This window comes from Oryctolagus cuniculus, chromosome 4 (assembly GCF_051225735.1).
Source record: "Oryctolagus cuniculus isolate XC-2025 breed Fujian yellow rabbit chromosome 4, ASM5122573v1, whole genome shotgun sequence".
In the NCBI taxonomy this organism is placed as follows: Eukaryota; Metazoa; Chordata; class Mammalia; order Lagomorpha; family Leporidae; genus Oryctolagus; species Oryctolagus cuniculus.
Genome location: NC_142870.1, coordinates 56756349 through 56770771, shown reverse-complemented (window position 1 = coordinate 56770771; position 14423 = coordinate 56756349).

Below are 14423 nucleotides of genomic sequence, written 5' to 3'. Positions count from 1 at the left end.
GTCTCTACTAATGATACATACTTTAGTTTCATACCTTTATCCTCAGTAAGATGGATACTGTGAATGAAGTAATTCAGCACCCCAAATAATTTACATAGGATGGTTAATTACACAATGTGAAGTGTTTTCAAAAAGTTCATGGAAAAATTGTATTATAAAAGAAAAACATATGTATAGATTTCAAGATTGCTTGCACCAAAATAAACTTATCCTTTAATTCTATTTTCCATAAACTTTTTGATGTACTCTCCCATCTTTTTATCATCATTCTATAACATAGGTCCATTAAGCTAACAATAGTCCTTATTTCTTAAAGAAAATAATTAGTTTAATTTCAACCTACAAGCCAGTTCTAGTCACTGAATCTCTGAGGTGGTTGTTTAATGATTATGCACTTTTGAGTCCTAATTTCTTTTATCTCTAATTTCTGTAGATTATCAATCACCTTTACAATCAATGACAAGAATGCACCAAAGAAAAACTTTCTGGATCACCTCCCCAATATGATCTTCAAAGTATGTCCCCTCATGTCTTTTTGTCTTTATCTGGTACTAATATCAGCAGTTCTGCTATACTTCAGCTGCTTCCTATGGATGGAGTTTGCATGAACACTTTACATGAGTTTACAGTAGTGTTTATTTGAAAGTTCATGGGATTTTGAATCTGAAGACTGAGTTCCAGTCTCTGAACTCCTACTAATAAATTGTCCCCATTTACTTTTTCCTTCCTCCAATTGTAATAAAATTGTCTCCTTATCTACTTGAAACATTGTTACAAGAAAAATATAACATGTGAATATTCTTTACAATGTAATACCAAAACGCTAGTTATTATTTCAGCAAGTAGTAATTCAAAATAACAATAGCTAACATTACTGAAATCTTATTAATGTGTGGAGTTCAATGGTAGAAACTTCACATGAAATATCTCATTTAATCCTCTCAATAAACAATGAGCCAGATACTCTTTTAAGATTTATTTATTTATTTAAAAGTCAGAGTTACACACAGAGAGAAGGAGAGGTAGATAGAGAGGTCTTCTATCCACTGGTTCACTCCCCAGATGGCTACAACGGCCAGAGCTGTGCCAATCCAACGCCAGGAGCCAAGAGCTTCCTCCAGGTCTTCCCACATGGGTGCAAGGGCCCAAGGACTTGGACCAACTTCTACTGCTTTCCCAGGCCATTGCAGACAGCTGGATCAGAAGTGGAGCAGCCAGGACTCGAACCGGCACCCATTTGGGATGCTGGTACCATAAGTGGCAGCTTTACCCGCTACACCACAGTGCTGGCCCCGAGGCAGATGCTCTTATTGGGAGAACTATAGGTTTTAAAAATTATTAATAATTTTTTTACCAACCTAGAGTAAGTTATGGAATGGTGTCAGAATTTAAATCTAGATCTGATTTCAAAACTGAACTCTTTAATCTCTTCTCTATTAAAAAAAAAAAAAAAAAGACCACTGGGGCTGAACTGCTAGGTCAAATGTTTACCCAAAAATAATTTTTTCAAGAAATGATAAAAAGGTAAGACACAGATTGGAAGAAATTTTCATAATACATATATCTGACATTGGGTTGATATCCATAATATATATTCTAAATGTCAATAAAAATAATAAAACACCCTAATTATTTTTAATGGGCCTCAGATTGAAATAGATACTTTACAAAAAAGTTATGGGGGCCAACGAAGTATAGCAGCTAAAGCTGCCACCTATAGTGCCAACAGCCAATATGGGTGCCAGCTCGAGTACCAGCTGCTGCACTTCCCATCCAGCTCTCTACTATAGCCTGGGAAACAATGAGGATGGCCCAAGTCCTTGGGTCCCTGCACCCACATCAGGAACACAAATGAAGCTCCTGGCTCCTGGCTTCAGATCAGCTCAGCGCTGGCCATTGCGGCCATCTGGGGAGTGAACCAGCAGATGGAAGTCCTTTCTCTCTCTCCCTCTCCTTCTCTCTGTGTGTAACTCTCACTTTCATATAAATAAATAAATCGTATTTAAAAAAAAAAAAGACCACTAAGAGTATTGCTACTTTGTTTGATTGAAATGCAAATTTAGTGACCAGTCATTTAATTCTTGAACTCTAAGTGTCAGACTATATTAATTAGGAATAGTCTGTCATACATTCCTTTCCTTCTTTTGTGACCTTATCCTACCATATGTTACTTTTTTGTTCTTACAAAGATACTTTTCTCTTTTTTGTAAATTTTATTTAAGGCATACCAATTTCATATATTTCATACACTCAGATTCAGGGATATAGTGCTATTTCCCACCCTAATCTTCCCCCCCCCACCCTCCTTACTCTTCTATTCCCATTCTTAACTTTTATAAAGATCTATTTTCAGTTTACTTAATACTCATAAAATTAACCCCACAGAAAATAAAGAGTTCAACAAATAATATGAAGAAAAAAAACTGTTCTTCAACAGTACAGACAGGGGCTGTAAACAATCATCAAATCTCAAAACATCAATTTCACTCCTATATATCATCTTTTAGGTACTCTATAAGTTATCACAGACCAGAGAAAACATGTGGTACTTGTCTTTTTGGGGACTGGCTTACTTCACTCAGTATAATGGTTTCCAGTTGCTTTGATTATGTTGTAAAAGACAGGGTTTTTTGTACCACTGAGTAGTAGTCCAAGGAGTATATATACTATAATTTCTTTATCCAGTCAGCAGTTAATGTTCATCACAGTTGATTCCATAGCTTAGTTATTGTGAATTGAGATCCAATCAACATGAGGATACAGATCATTCTTTCACATGATGATTTCATTTCATTTGGGTAAATTTCCAGGAGAGGGATGGCTGAGTCACATGGTAATTCTATATTCAGATTTCTGAAGTATCTCCATTCTGTCTTCCAAAATGGCTAGACCAGCTTACATTCCCAAAAACAGTAGATTAGGGTATTTTTCCCCACATCCTTGCCAGCCAGCAATTATTGTTTACTGATTTCTGTATGAGAGCCATTCTGACTGGGATGAGGTGAAACCTCATGTGGTTTTGATTTTCATTTCCCTGATGGCTAGTAATCCTGAGTACGTGTTCACATTTCTGTTGGCCATTTGGATCTCCTCTGTTGAAAAATGCCTGTTCAAGTCCTTTGCCTATTTCTTAACTGGATTGTTTGTTTTGTTGTTGTTGAGCTTCTTGAGCTATTTGTAGACTCTGTTGCTTCTCTGAAGCCATTAGCAGGGAGCTGGATTGGAAGTGAGGCAGCCAGGACTCTAACCTCTGCACATACGGGATGCCAGTGTCGCAGGCTACAGCTTTACCCACTATGCCAAAATACTAGCCCCTAAATAATTGTTTTCAGGGGCCGGTGCTGTGGCATAGCAGGTAGGGCCACCACTTGCTGTGCTGGCATCCCATATGGGCACCAATTCAAGTCCTGGCTGCTCCACTTCTGATCCTGCTCTCTGCTATGGCCTGGGAAAGCAGTGGAAGATGGCCTAAGTCTGTCTGTCTGTCTCTCTCTCTCTCTCTCTCTCTGCCTCTCCTTCTCTCTCTGTGTAACTCTGACTTTCAAATAAATAAATAATTTAATAAAAATAATTGTTTTTAAATGATTAAAGTCAGGTTATCTTTAGAGCTATGGCTTAACCATACTTATACATTCAATATTAAAGAATTATGCATTTTACTACCACATACAGTAGAATAAAATAGGCGATAATCTACTCTAATTTTCCCTAGTCAAACCAGATAATTGCTTGTGATCTTACATATTTGACAGGTCACAGGTCAGAGCATATGCAGATGGAAGGAACCCAAATGACAAGCAAACATGATACACTTCATATGAGTAAAACAATTTTGCCATTTAATTCAAAAGGAAAAAAATATTACTGAATGTGCTTATCTTGGAAAATAGTAATTTGAGGGAGAGCAGAAAACGATTTGTCTTTAATTTTGAAAAGCAATGATATTAAAGGGAACTATTCTTTTTCCCTGTAGTTCTAGGGTATATAATAAAAAACTTTTGTGTAATAAACACAGAGTAACTATTTTCAGCTCCATAAAGCATAGTGTGAGCTCAAGACTAACATTACTGGGGTGCCACACCTATCTGGGACTGAAAGGATATGCCAAAGTCCATTTTTAAGAGAGATCAAAAACTGTCCTGGTGTCATCTTATTGTAAGTGAAGAAATCACTGGGAACAAAACTGTGGACTTAAGAACAGAACCCTCTTCAACTGAGGAACAGTGGACACTGGGAAATGCAAGGTGATATCTCCAGATGCAACCTCTTGATGGACTTGTGAATAGATCTTAAGAAAGACTTTAAAGTGTGTCAGTAGATGGGTGAGTGTCACAATAACAACCAAAACTACATTTTCACTAACAACTCTACAAGACTGAGCAAAGCAGCCATGACTTGCAGCCAAACTGACTAGAAGGTATTTAAAGGGGGAAAATCTGTTTTTCTATTGACTCACAGAAGAGGGAGAGAGCAAGAGGACAAGGAACAAATAGAGGCAGCTTCATGGCAACCAAATGACTCACTGGCACTTGTGAGACATGCCTAGGATGCAACTCCACACATTGGGAGTTGGGAGTACTGCATCATCAGATGAAGCAAAATAAAACTCAGGTTTCTTTAAGAAGAGCTCTCCTATCAGTGTGAATTGTCAAAATATCAATTAAGCTGCCTAGAGACTACTCCCTCAAATTTGAGTAGAAAAGAGTCACATTCTGATGCAAATTCTCCTAACCTAGCACTTGACACAGAGTCAGCTCCTATTGAATGCAAATCCACAGATTTTACTGAAAACTTTTCTCTAAAAATTTGAGGAAACACAAAAGAGAACACTTATTTGTCATTTTGTTATTTTTGGACTCAATTCCAATCAACAATAAAGAACTACTTGATGAAGCAGAAGTAAAAGGACATGTTTTAAAAATTATGAACACTCCTTGGAAATTGATGGATTCCAGGACTAAGACACAGAATATAGAAGAGCTCAGGGTATCTTATGGTGCTAGAAAACAAGACATTCCTCAAAAATAAAAATGCAAATATGACAAAAGGGCACAGGAGCCTAAAGTAGCACCCAGTGACCAAATTTGGAAAAACTTTTTAGCAACAATTTACATAACTTTAATATTGGATAATAAGCCTAATACAGAAATATATAACCACAATCCATACTGACATAAGTAAATGAATAAATAAGGGATGAGAAAACAACTCTTTATTATAGGATAACCCAATTAATAAATAAATATAATCACTTTCCACCACAGCAATAATTGCTGGAGGCAAGGTTCACTAAAGGTTGCTAAAAATTGTGTGCAAAAGTCTAAGCAGAAACAAGATATTTACATTTTCGTACTTCCCTCAAGATGCTGAGTAATGAAAATGGAAAACTAGTAGCATTCTAATGGAGGTCCAGGCAGACATTACATTAGCCAAGCAATCAAAGTGATTACCAGTAATAAGTGTAGACATTATATGCCCTCTGATGTGAAGCACTGAGAAAGGCAGAGTATGTTTGGGGTATCCTTTCCAATGGAGCATAAAACCTAATCATGAGAAAACAACAGACACCCCCAAGTTGAAGAGCATGATATAAAAAGAACTGACCAGCACTCTTCAAAAGTGTCAAGGCCAGGGGCCAGCACTGTGGCTTAGCAGATTAAGCTTCTGCCTGTGGCGCTGGCATCCCAAATGGGTGCCAGTTTGAGTCCATGCTGCCCCAGTTGTGATCTAGCTCCCTGATGATGGCCTGGAAAAATTGCAGATGGCCCAAGTGCTTGGGGCACTGCACACACTTGGAAAATCCAGAAGAAGCTCCTGGATCCTGGCTTTGGAGCAGCTCAGCTCTGGTCATTGTGGTCATTTGGGAAGTGAACCAGAGGATTGGAAACCTCTCTCTGTCTCTCTTTCTCTCTCTCTTTCTCTCTCTCTCTCTCTCTTTCTCTCATCCTCTCTGCCTGAAACTCTGCCTCTCAAATAAATAAATAAATAAATCTTTAAAAAAGAAAGTATCAAGACCATGAAAGGCAATGAAAAATAACTGCCACAGGTTGGAGGAAACAAAGAAATAAACACTTCTTACAAAAGATGTACAGGAATTTTTCACAACACACCAAGCACTTTTCCAGTGACACCAACTGAGTCTCCTGTAATTCTATAGTTATAGGATTCAGTTCCAAATACTGCTCCCATCCCCTCAGATACCAGTCATAAGGAATAGGTTGCCACCTATATTTCTGACTGATCAGCTGTAAACTGGAGTATCTACAAACCTCTTGCTGAGTACCTTTGCTTCCATAGCTCATAGAATTCAGGGGAAAATGTTTACCAACTTATTAATAAAGGACACACTTGAACAGCCAGATTGAAGAGATACATAGAACAAGCTAAATGAGAAAGGGCTCAAAGCTTCTATAACTTCTCCATGTATTCCCACCGAGCAGACACCTCCACATGTTCAGCTCCCCAAACCCTGTCATTTGAGGTTTTCATTGAGGGCTTCGTCATGTAGGCATGAGTGTCACATCACTGGCCATTGATAATCAATTCTATCTTCAGCCCCTCTCCCCTCTCTCCTCTCTGGAGGTTCAGGTAAGCTGAAAGTTCCAAATTTCAAATCATGAGGTTGGTTACCCTGGCAACCAGCCCCTATTGTGAGGCTGGCTTTTAGAACACAAGATTTTCCTATCAGTTGGGAAATTCCAAGAGATTTAGGAGTTCTGTACCATACACTCTTGCTCTTATCACTCAGGAAAGCATAAAGGAGTTGCTTCAGGAACCATAGTCAAAAACCAAATTTTAGAAGAAAAGATTCCTCTACTATTCTGTATCTACAAGGATTTTAGGGGTAGTATTTCAGGAACCAGGGGCAGAAAACCACACATACAGGCACACACGCACACACACACACACACACATACACACAGATATACATATACACAAATGTACAAACATATGGGGCTGGCATTATGGCTTAGTGGCTAAAGCCACTGCCTGTGACGCCAACATCCCATATGGGCACCAGTTGTGCTACTCCACTTCTGATCCAGCTCCCTGCTAATGGACTGGGAAAAGCAGCAGGTGGCCAAAGTTCTTCTGGGCCCTTGTCACCCACATAGGATATCTGCAAAAGCTCCTGGATTTGGTCTGGCCAAGCCCTGGCAGTTGTGGCCATCTGTGGAGTGAATAAGCAGATGGACAATCAGTCTCTTTCTCTCTCCCTCTCTCTCTCTCTCTCTCTTTCTTCCTGTGTGTGTATGTGTGTAAATCTGACTTTCAAATAAATAAATCTTTAAAAAAGTACACACACACTCACATATATATGTATACACACACACACACACACACACACACATATATATATATATATATATTTCTTATTTCATACTAAATGCAATGCATGATCCTAGAACAAAAGAAAAACAGCCTTAATGAAAAGCTGGTAAAATCCAAATAAATTCTTCGTTTGTTTTTTACAGCCTTATTTACATAATTATAAGGCAAACTGACAGGGAGAGAGAGCCGGGGTGAGCGAGAGAAAAAGAGATAGTCCATCCACTGGTTCACTCACCAAATGGCTACAACAGTTGAGGCTGGGCCAGGCCAAAACTAGGATCCTGAAACACTTTCCAGATTTCCTATGTGGATGGTAGCAGCCCAAGAACTTGGGCCATCTTCTGATGCTTTCTCAGGCACATTATCAGGGAGCTTGATCAGCAATGGAGCAGTCAGAACTCAAACCAGCGCCCACATGGGATGCCGACATGACAGGCAGTGGCTTAACCCAATGCACCAAAACATCAGCCAAATAAATTTTATAATTTAGCTAACAGTAAAGTTTTTTTTTTTAAAAAAAGATCTATTTATTTATTTGAAAGGCAGAGTTACAGAAAGCTAGCAGCAGAGAAAGAGAGAGAGAGAGAGAGAGAGAGAGAGAGAGAGAGAGAGAAAGTCTTCCATCTGCTGTTTCACTCCCCAAATGGCCACAATGGCTGGAGCTCACCTGATCTGAAGTCAGGAGCCAGGAGATTCTTTTAGGTCTCCCACTCGGGGGCCCAAGGACTTGGGCCATCTTCTGCTGCTTTCATAGGCCATAGCAGGTAGCTGGATCAGAAGTGGAGCAGCCAGGACTTGAATCAGTACCCACATGGGATGCAAGCATTGCAGGCGGTGACTTTACCCATTATGCCACAGTGCAGGCCCCATGGTAACTTAGTTTTAAGGTTAATTTCTTAGCTTTTATAATTGTTATGTGGTTATATAAGTTTTTAACAAAGGGAAGTTGCAAGAAGGGTATATGGGAACTAACAACTATTTTTGCAACTTTTCTTTAAAACTATAATAATCTCAAAATAAAGAAATCTCTTAAAAATCAATGAGAACATCTTGGAATTTTAAGGATGGGAGTAATGGAACATGGGATAAAATCAACACACACTCTCTGGTCGTTGGGAAAACAGTTCATCAGAACTCAAAGAAAAGCAGACAGGATCTCACATACAGAGCTCCTAAAGGAAAATTGGTTCAAGAGAAATTGCGAACTCTAATAAAAAGTAGAAAATCCATCTGAGAAACTTCTGATTCTTCCTCCTGCCTTTTCCTTCCACCCATCATCAATCAGTAATCTAACCATATCGATTCTTGGGGCCAGTGCCGTGGCTCACTAGGCTAATCCTCCCCCTGCGGCGCCGGCACCCCAGATTCTAGTCCCAGTTGGGGCGCCAGATTCTGTCCCGGTTTCTCCTCTTCCAGTCCAGCTCTCTTCTGTGGCCTGGAAAGGCAGTGGAGGATGGCCCAAGTGCTTGGGCCCTGCACCTGCATGGGAGACCAGGAGGAAGCACCTGGCTCCTGGCTTCGGATCGGTGTGATGCACCGGCCGTGGTGCGCCGGCAGAAGTGACCATTTAGGGGGTGAACCAACGGAAAGAAGACCTTTGTCTCTGTCTCTCTCTCTAACTCTATCTGTCAAATAAAAAAAAAGTTTAAAAAAATAAAGTAACCATATCGATTCTAATCTGCTTTACTACTCTGCACTGCACTACTTAGTGCTTTGACCTTCCTGTCACCTAATGACTTTTCCTCTGCAAATTTTCCATAGTCTAACACATAATAGCTTTTTTTCTATTTCCTTCTGCTCAAAAACCTGCAAGCTTATTTCATTTATAAATCCAAATTCCTTACCCAATGTACATGATCCTTCACCATTTTTTAAAGATTTATTTGTTTGAATGTCAAAGTGAGAGTGTGTGTAAGAGAGAGAGAGCATGAGATAGAATCTTCCACTTGCTGGTTCATTTCCCCAAAATGCTCACAACATCAGGGTTGCCGTTTACCAGGCACCCATAACTCTATCTGGGTCCTCCCATATAAGTAGCAGTAATACATATGCTTGGTCCATCATCCACTGCCTCCCAGGTGTGCCAAAAGTGTGCAGTAAACAGGATTTGAACTGGCACTCCAGTACAGAATGTGGGCATCGCATAGTGAATCTTAACCTGCTGCTCCACAACATCTACCCCAGATACCTCACAGTTTAACAGCTCCTTAACTCCAGCCTCATTTTTGTTCTCTACCCTATGAAGGACTCTACACTCCAGCTGTGGGACTACTGTTGATGATGCTCAAAGTACACCATCAGCTCTGTCCTCTGTTCATGTGACTCATTCTGAGGAGTATTCGTGTTCCCCAGCTTCTTTGTCCAGAAAACCCTGGTCATTCTTGCACAAACATCATTTCTGTTTCAGACTTATCTGATTCTTCACAACCTCCTTACACCATTCTCCACACCTGTGAGCAAAATTTAACTTGTCCTTGTGCTTTTGCTAAGACAAAACTTTTTGGTATATGTTTTTTGCTTGTTGTTTGTTTGTTTGCTTTCGTTTTCCCCAAGATATTATGACTGCTGTTTAAGCCTAAATTGCATTTCATGTAGCTTAGATAATACAAGCAATGAACTTGATTTTTTTAGTATAGTGTAAATATTTTAATGGCAAAGTCCATGTCTAATTCACCTCAGAATCCCCAGCTCTGGCTCAAAGCAGGAATCTTTAAGAGTCAGGCAACACCACTGGTTAAGTTGAACTGAATTAAATATAATGAAAACAGATTCCCAAGAGATGCAAAGGGAGTGGCAATTGAAAGAAACAGGATTTGAAACTGAAATTTTAAAATGCTCATACACACCACACACACACACACACACATACACACACAAGAGGAAATAAAAAATATGCCAGCACTGTGTTGTAGTGGGTAAAGCTGCTGCCTGTGGCGCCAGCATCCCATGTGGCTGCCAGTTCGAGACCTGGCTGTTCCACTTCTGATCCAGCTCTCTGCTATGGCCTGGGAAAGCAGCAGAAGATGGCCCAAGTCCTGGGGCCCCTGCACCCACATGGGAGACTCAGAAGAAGAAGGTCCAGGTTCCTGGCTTTGGAACAGCCCAGCTCTGGCTGATACAGCCATTTGGGTGATGAACCAACGAATGGAAGACATCTCTCTCTCTCTCTCTCTCTCTCTCTCTGTTACTCTGCCTTTCAAATAAATAAATCAATATTTTTAAAAGCATATAATATGGAGAGGCAAAAAAAATGAGTGGTGTAGAGCTACACATACACTATCAGAAATGCTTATAACCAGAATGAGCTGTTATTGACAACAAGTGTTATTGACAACAAGAAGGGCCCTGTTAGCTACATCAAATTTAAGAAGAATAAGTAGGGGGAGAGCATACTGTTTGGAAAAGATGGGAACAATATGAAGGATCAAAACTAAAGTACAAAATAATTCAAATTTCCTTTTGCTTACATTTTTCCTACCAACAGCGATGTTCACACTAGGAAAATCTTAGAGGAAATTAAAGCAGCTTGCTTTGAAATAAATTTTATCCCTAGATTCAATTATATCCCAGAGTATGAAAATAATTTGCTGATATGAACTGGTCACACAAAAATCACTGTAAGCACATTTTAAGAAATTATGAAGAACTGAATTCTACAAGGTTCTATAGTTTATAAAAATGCAGTAGGGGCTGGCGCTGTGGCTTAGCAGATAAAGCCACAGCCCGTAGTGCCAGCATCCCATATGGGAGCTGGTTCAAGTCCTGGTTGCTCCTCTTCTGATCCAGCTCTCTGCTATAGCCTGGGAAAGCAGTGGAAGATGGCCCAAGTCTTTGGGCCTCTGCACCTGAGAGGGCGACCTGGAGGAAGCTCCAGGTTCCTGGCTTCAGATCAGCTCAGCTCAGGCCTTTGAGGCCATTTGGGGAGTGAACCAGCAGATGGAAGACTTCCTCTCTCTTTCTGCTTCTGCCTCTCTGTAACTCTGATGTTCAAATAAAACAAAATCTTTTTTTAAAAAAATGCAATTAAAAATATAGTGAAAAAGGAGGGATCCATGTATTTCATTAACCATGAATCTTTCAGTTTAATATTGATTCCAATTAAATCATGCAATATGTACTTGAGAAATCATTTGTCAGATTTCATAAAACTGTTCTGTCTACTATGATAACCATCAGTCATATCTCATTGTTTAAAATGAAATCAAAGTAATTAATAGCACAATACTCAATAACCACATACAGATAGTGGTTTCCATATTGGACAGTATGAATCAAAGAAATTTCTACCATTATAGACCATTCTATTAGACAGTGATGTTAGACAAAGTAGTGACCAGTAGGAAGCACCATAATTTACTAAAACTAGGCTGTCTCTACTTTCGCAAAACATCCAGCAAAGTTTCTTATAAAAATCTAAATGATAAAAATGAAGAAATGTGTTTAACAGACAATACAACTGAAAAAACTACTGTCCTTAAAAAGGTGTTGATTGACAAATTAATAAAATCTGAAGCAAAATGACCTACTAGTTTACTCCAAAATCTTGTCATTGACTCCTATTCAATACTTTCATCAATAATATTAATGCCAAACAAAAAGAGTAGTTACCAAGTTTTTAAAAAGCTAAGTAATAGTGATGTTAACTCATCACACAACTTTTTTGGAAGTCAATTTGCTAAAATATATAAAAATCTTTCACAATTCTACTTACTCTTTGATGCATGGTTCCACTTCCTCAGAAAATAATCATGGATTTTTACAAAGATTTAGCCAGAATTATTTTAATTATAGCAAAATATTTGGAAAAATGTGACTGCCAAACAAGATAAGATCATTAAACTGCAATACCTTTGCTGGTGATTACCAGCACAATGCTTTTGAGGTACTAAGAAAATCAAATTTAAAAACACTTCAAATAAAATTTGGGTGAAGTGAAGAAAAAATAAAACTCATCAACAGTCATGGTGAGGGCTGATCAAGTCACCGTTTCTCCTAGTGTTCATTTCACTTTAACAGGTTTCCTTTTTGGTGCTCAGTTAGTTGTCACCTATCAAGGAGAACAAGTGGTATTTGTCCCTTTGGGATTGGCTTATTACACTCAGCATACACAATTCTTCTTAAGTGCTGAAACTTAACTGAAAAGTGATTGCTGTTAAATGTAAGAGTGGGAATAAGAGAGGGAAGAGATGTGCAATTCGGGACACGCTCAAGCTGACTTACCTCAAACAGTAGAGTTAGAAACATACCAGGGGATTCCAATTCAATCCCAGCAAGGTGGCATGTACCAATGCCATCTCACTAGTCCCAGTGATCAATTTCTGTTCACAATTGATCATAATGATAGGACTAAGAACCAAAGGGATCACAGAAACAAGACTAGTGTCTGCAAATACTAGCTGATAGAATCAAAAAGGGAGAGAATGATCCAACATGGGAAGTGAGATACACAGCAGACCCATAGAATGGCAGATGTCCTAAACAGCACTCTGGCCTCAGAATCAGCCGGTAAGGCATGTGGATCCGGCTGAAAAGCCCATGAGAGTATTTCAGGCATGGAAAGCCAAGACACTCAGGGGAAAAAAAAAAAAACCTAAATGAAAGATCTCTGCGAGTGAGATCCCAGTGGAAAGAACGGGTTCTCAAAGAAGGAGGTAGCTTTCTCTGAAGGGAGGAGAGAACTTCCACTTTGACCATGGCCTTGTCTAAAAATGATCAGAGTCAGTGAACTCAGGGGGCTTCCATAGCCTTGGCAGCTCATGACAAGAGCCTAGGGTGATTACTGATGCCATAAACAAGAGTGTCAATTTGTTAAGTCAACAACAGGAGTCACTGTGCACTTACTCCTCATGTAGGATCTCTGTCCTTAGTGTGCTGTACATTGAGATTTAATGCTATAACTAGTACTCAAACAGTATTTTTCACTTTATGTTTCTGTGTGGGAGCAAACTGTTGAAATATTTACTTAATATATGCTAAACTGATCTTCTGTATATAAAGAGAAACGAAAATGAATCTTGATGTGAATGGAAGGGGAGAGGGAGTGGGAAAGGGGAGGATTGTGGGTGGGAGGGACGTTATGGGGGGGAAGCCATTGTAATCCATAAGCTGTACTTTGGAAATTTATATTCATTAAATAAAAGTTTGAAAGCAAAAAAAAAAGAAAAAGAAAAAAGAAAACTTTAAAACAAGCTATATGACATAGTAAATTTAATAAATATATATGTAGTGTATGTGCGCATGTAGGGACATGCATATGTGCATAGAGAAGGAGACTAGGTAGAGATACACTAAAATGCTAATCATAGATATCTCTGGCAATGATATTTATCTCTTTGGTAATGAGTTATGAACCATCTTTATTTCTTCTTTTAGCTCATCTGTTCTTTACACAATTTCTGTCATAAATAGATTATCCTTTATCTTGAGAACAACATTTTAAATGAGGATTAATGGAGAATATTTGGTGGAAGAGCCAATTTTCAAAAGGAATTAAACATATCTCAATAAGCTGGAAACATGACCCAAAATTTAAAAGAGGAAGGTTGAAAGCCATTTGTAGAATATCTAGCTCTTAAGTTCTAAAAATCCTCTGAAAGACTAGTAAAGGGAGAACCACCCTAACAATAAGTTTGACAAAATAAATACAAATTTTTCAGTGAATTGGGTAGTAAACTTTATAAGATAAAGAATACGAAAATACTTTACATTTATAGTATATTTTGCTCAGAACAGAAAGTGACAGTCATCTGCACTCTGGGACTGACCAACCTTATCTGCTCCCTGGTCACTTTTGTTTTTACAAGAGTCCACTGATAGGTGTGTAACAGGAAAACTGACATGGCTGAAAAATCTACAACATGAGAAAAATTGACAAAATTGATGATCTCTAATCTAATATAGAAAAGCCAGGGAATTTCTTTTTTATTTTTTAATTTTATTTAAGGTAAACAAATTTCATCTATTTCACATATACATATTTAGGAACACATGATACTTCCTTCTTTCCTGCCCACACTTCTACCCTTCTTTCTCCTCCCTCTCCTATTCCCTCTCTTAATTTTTACAATGATTTACTTTTAGTTTACTTTATA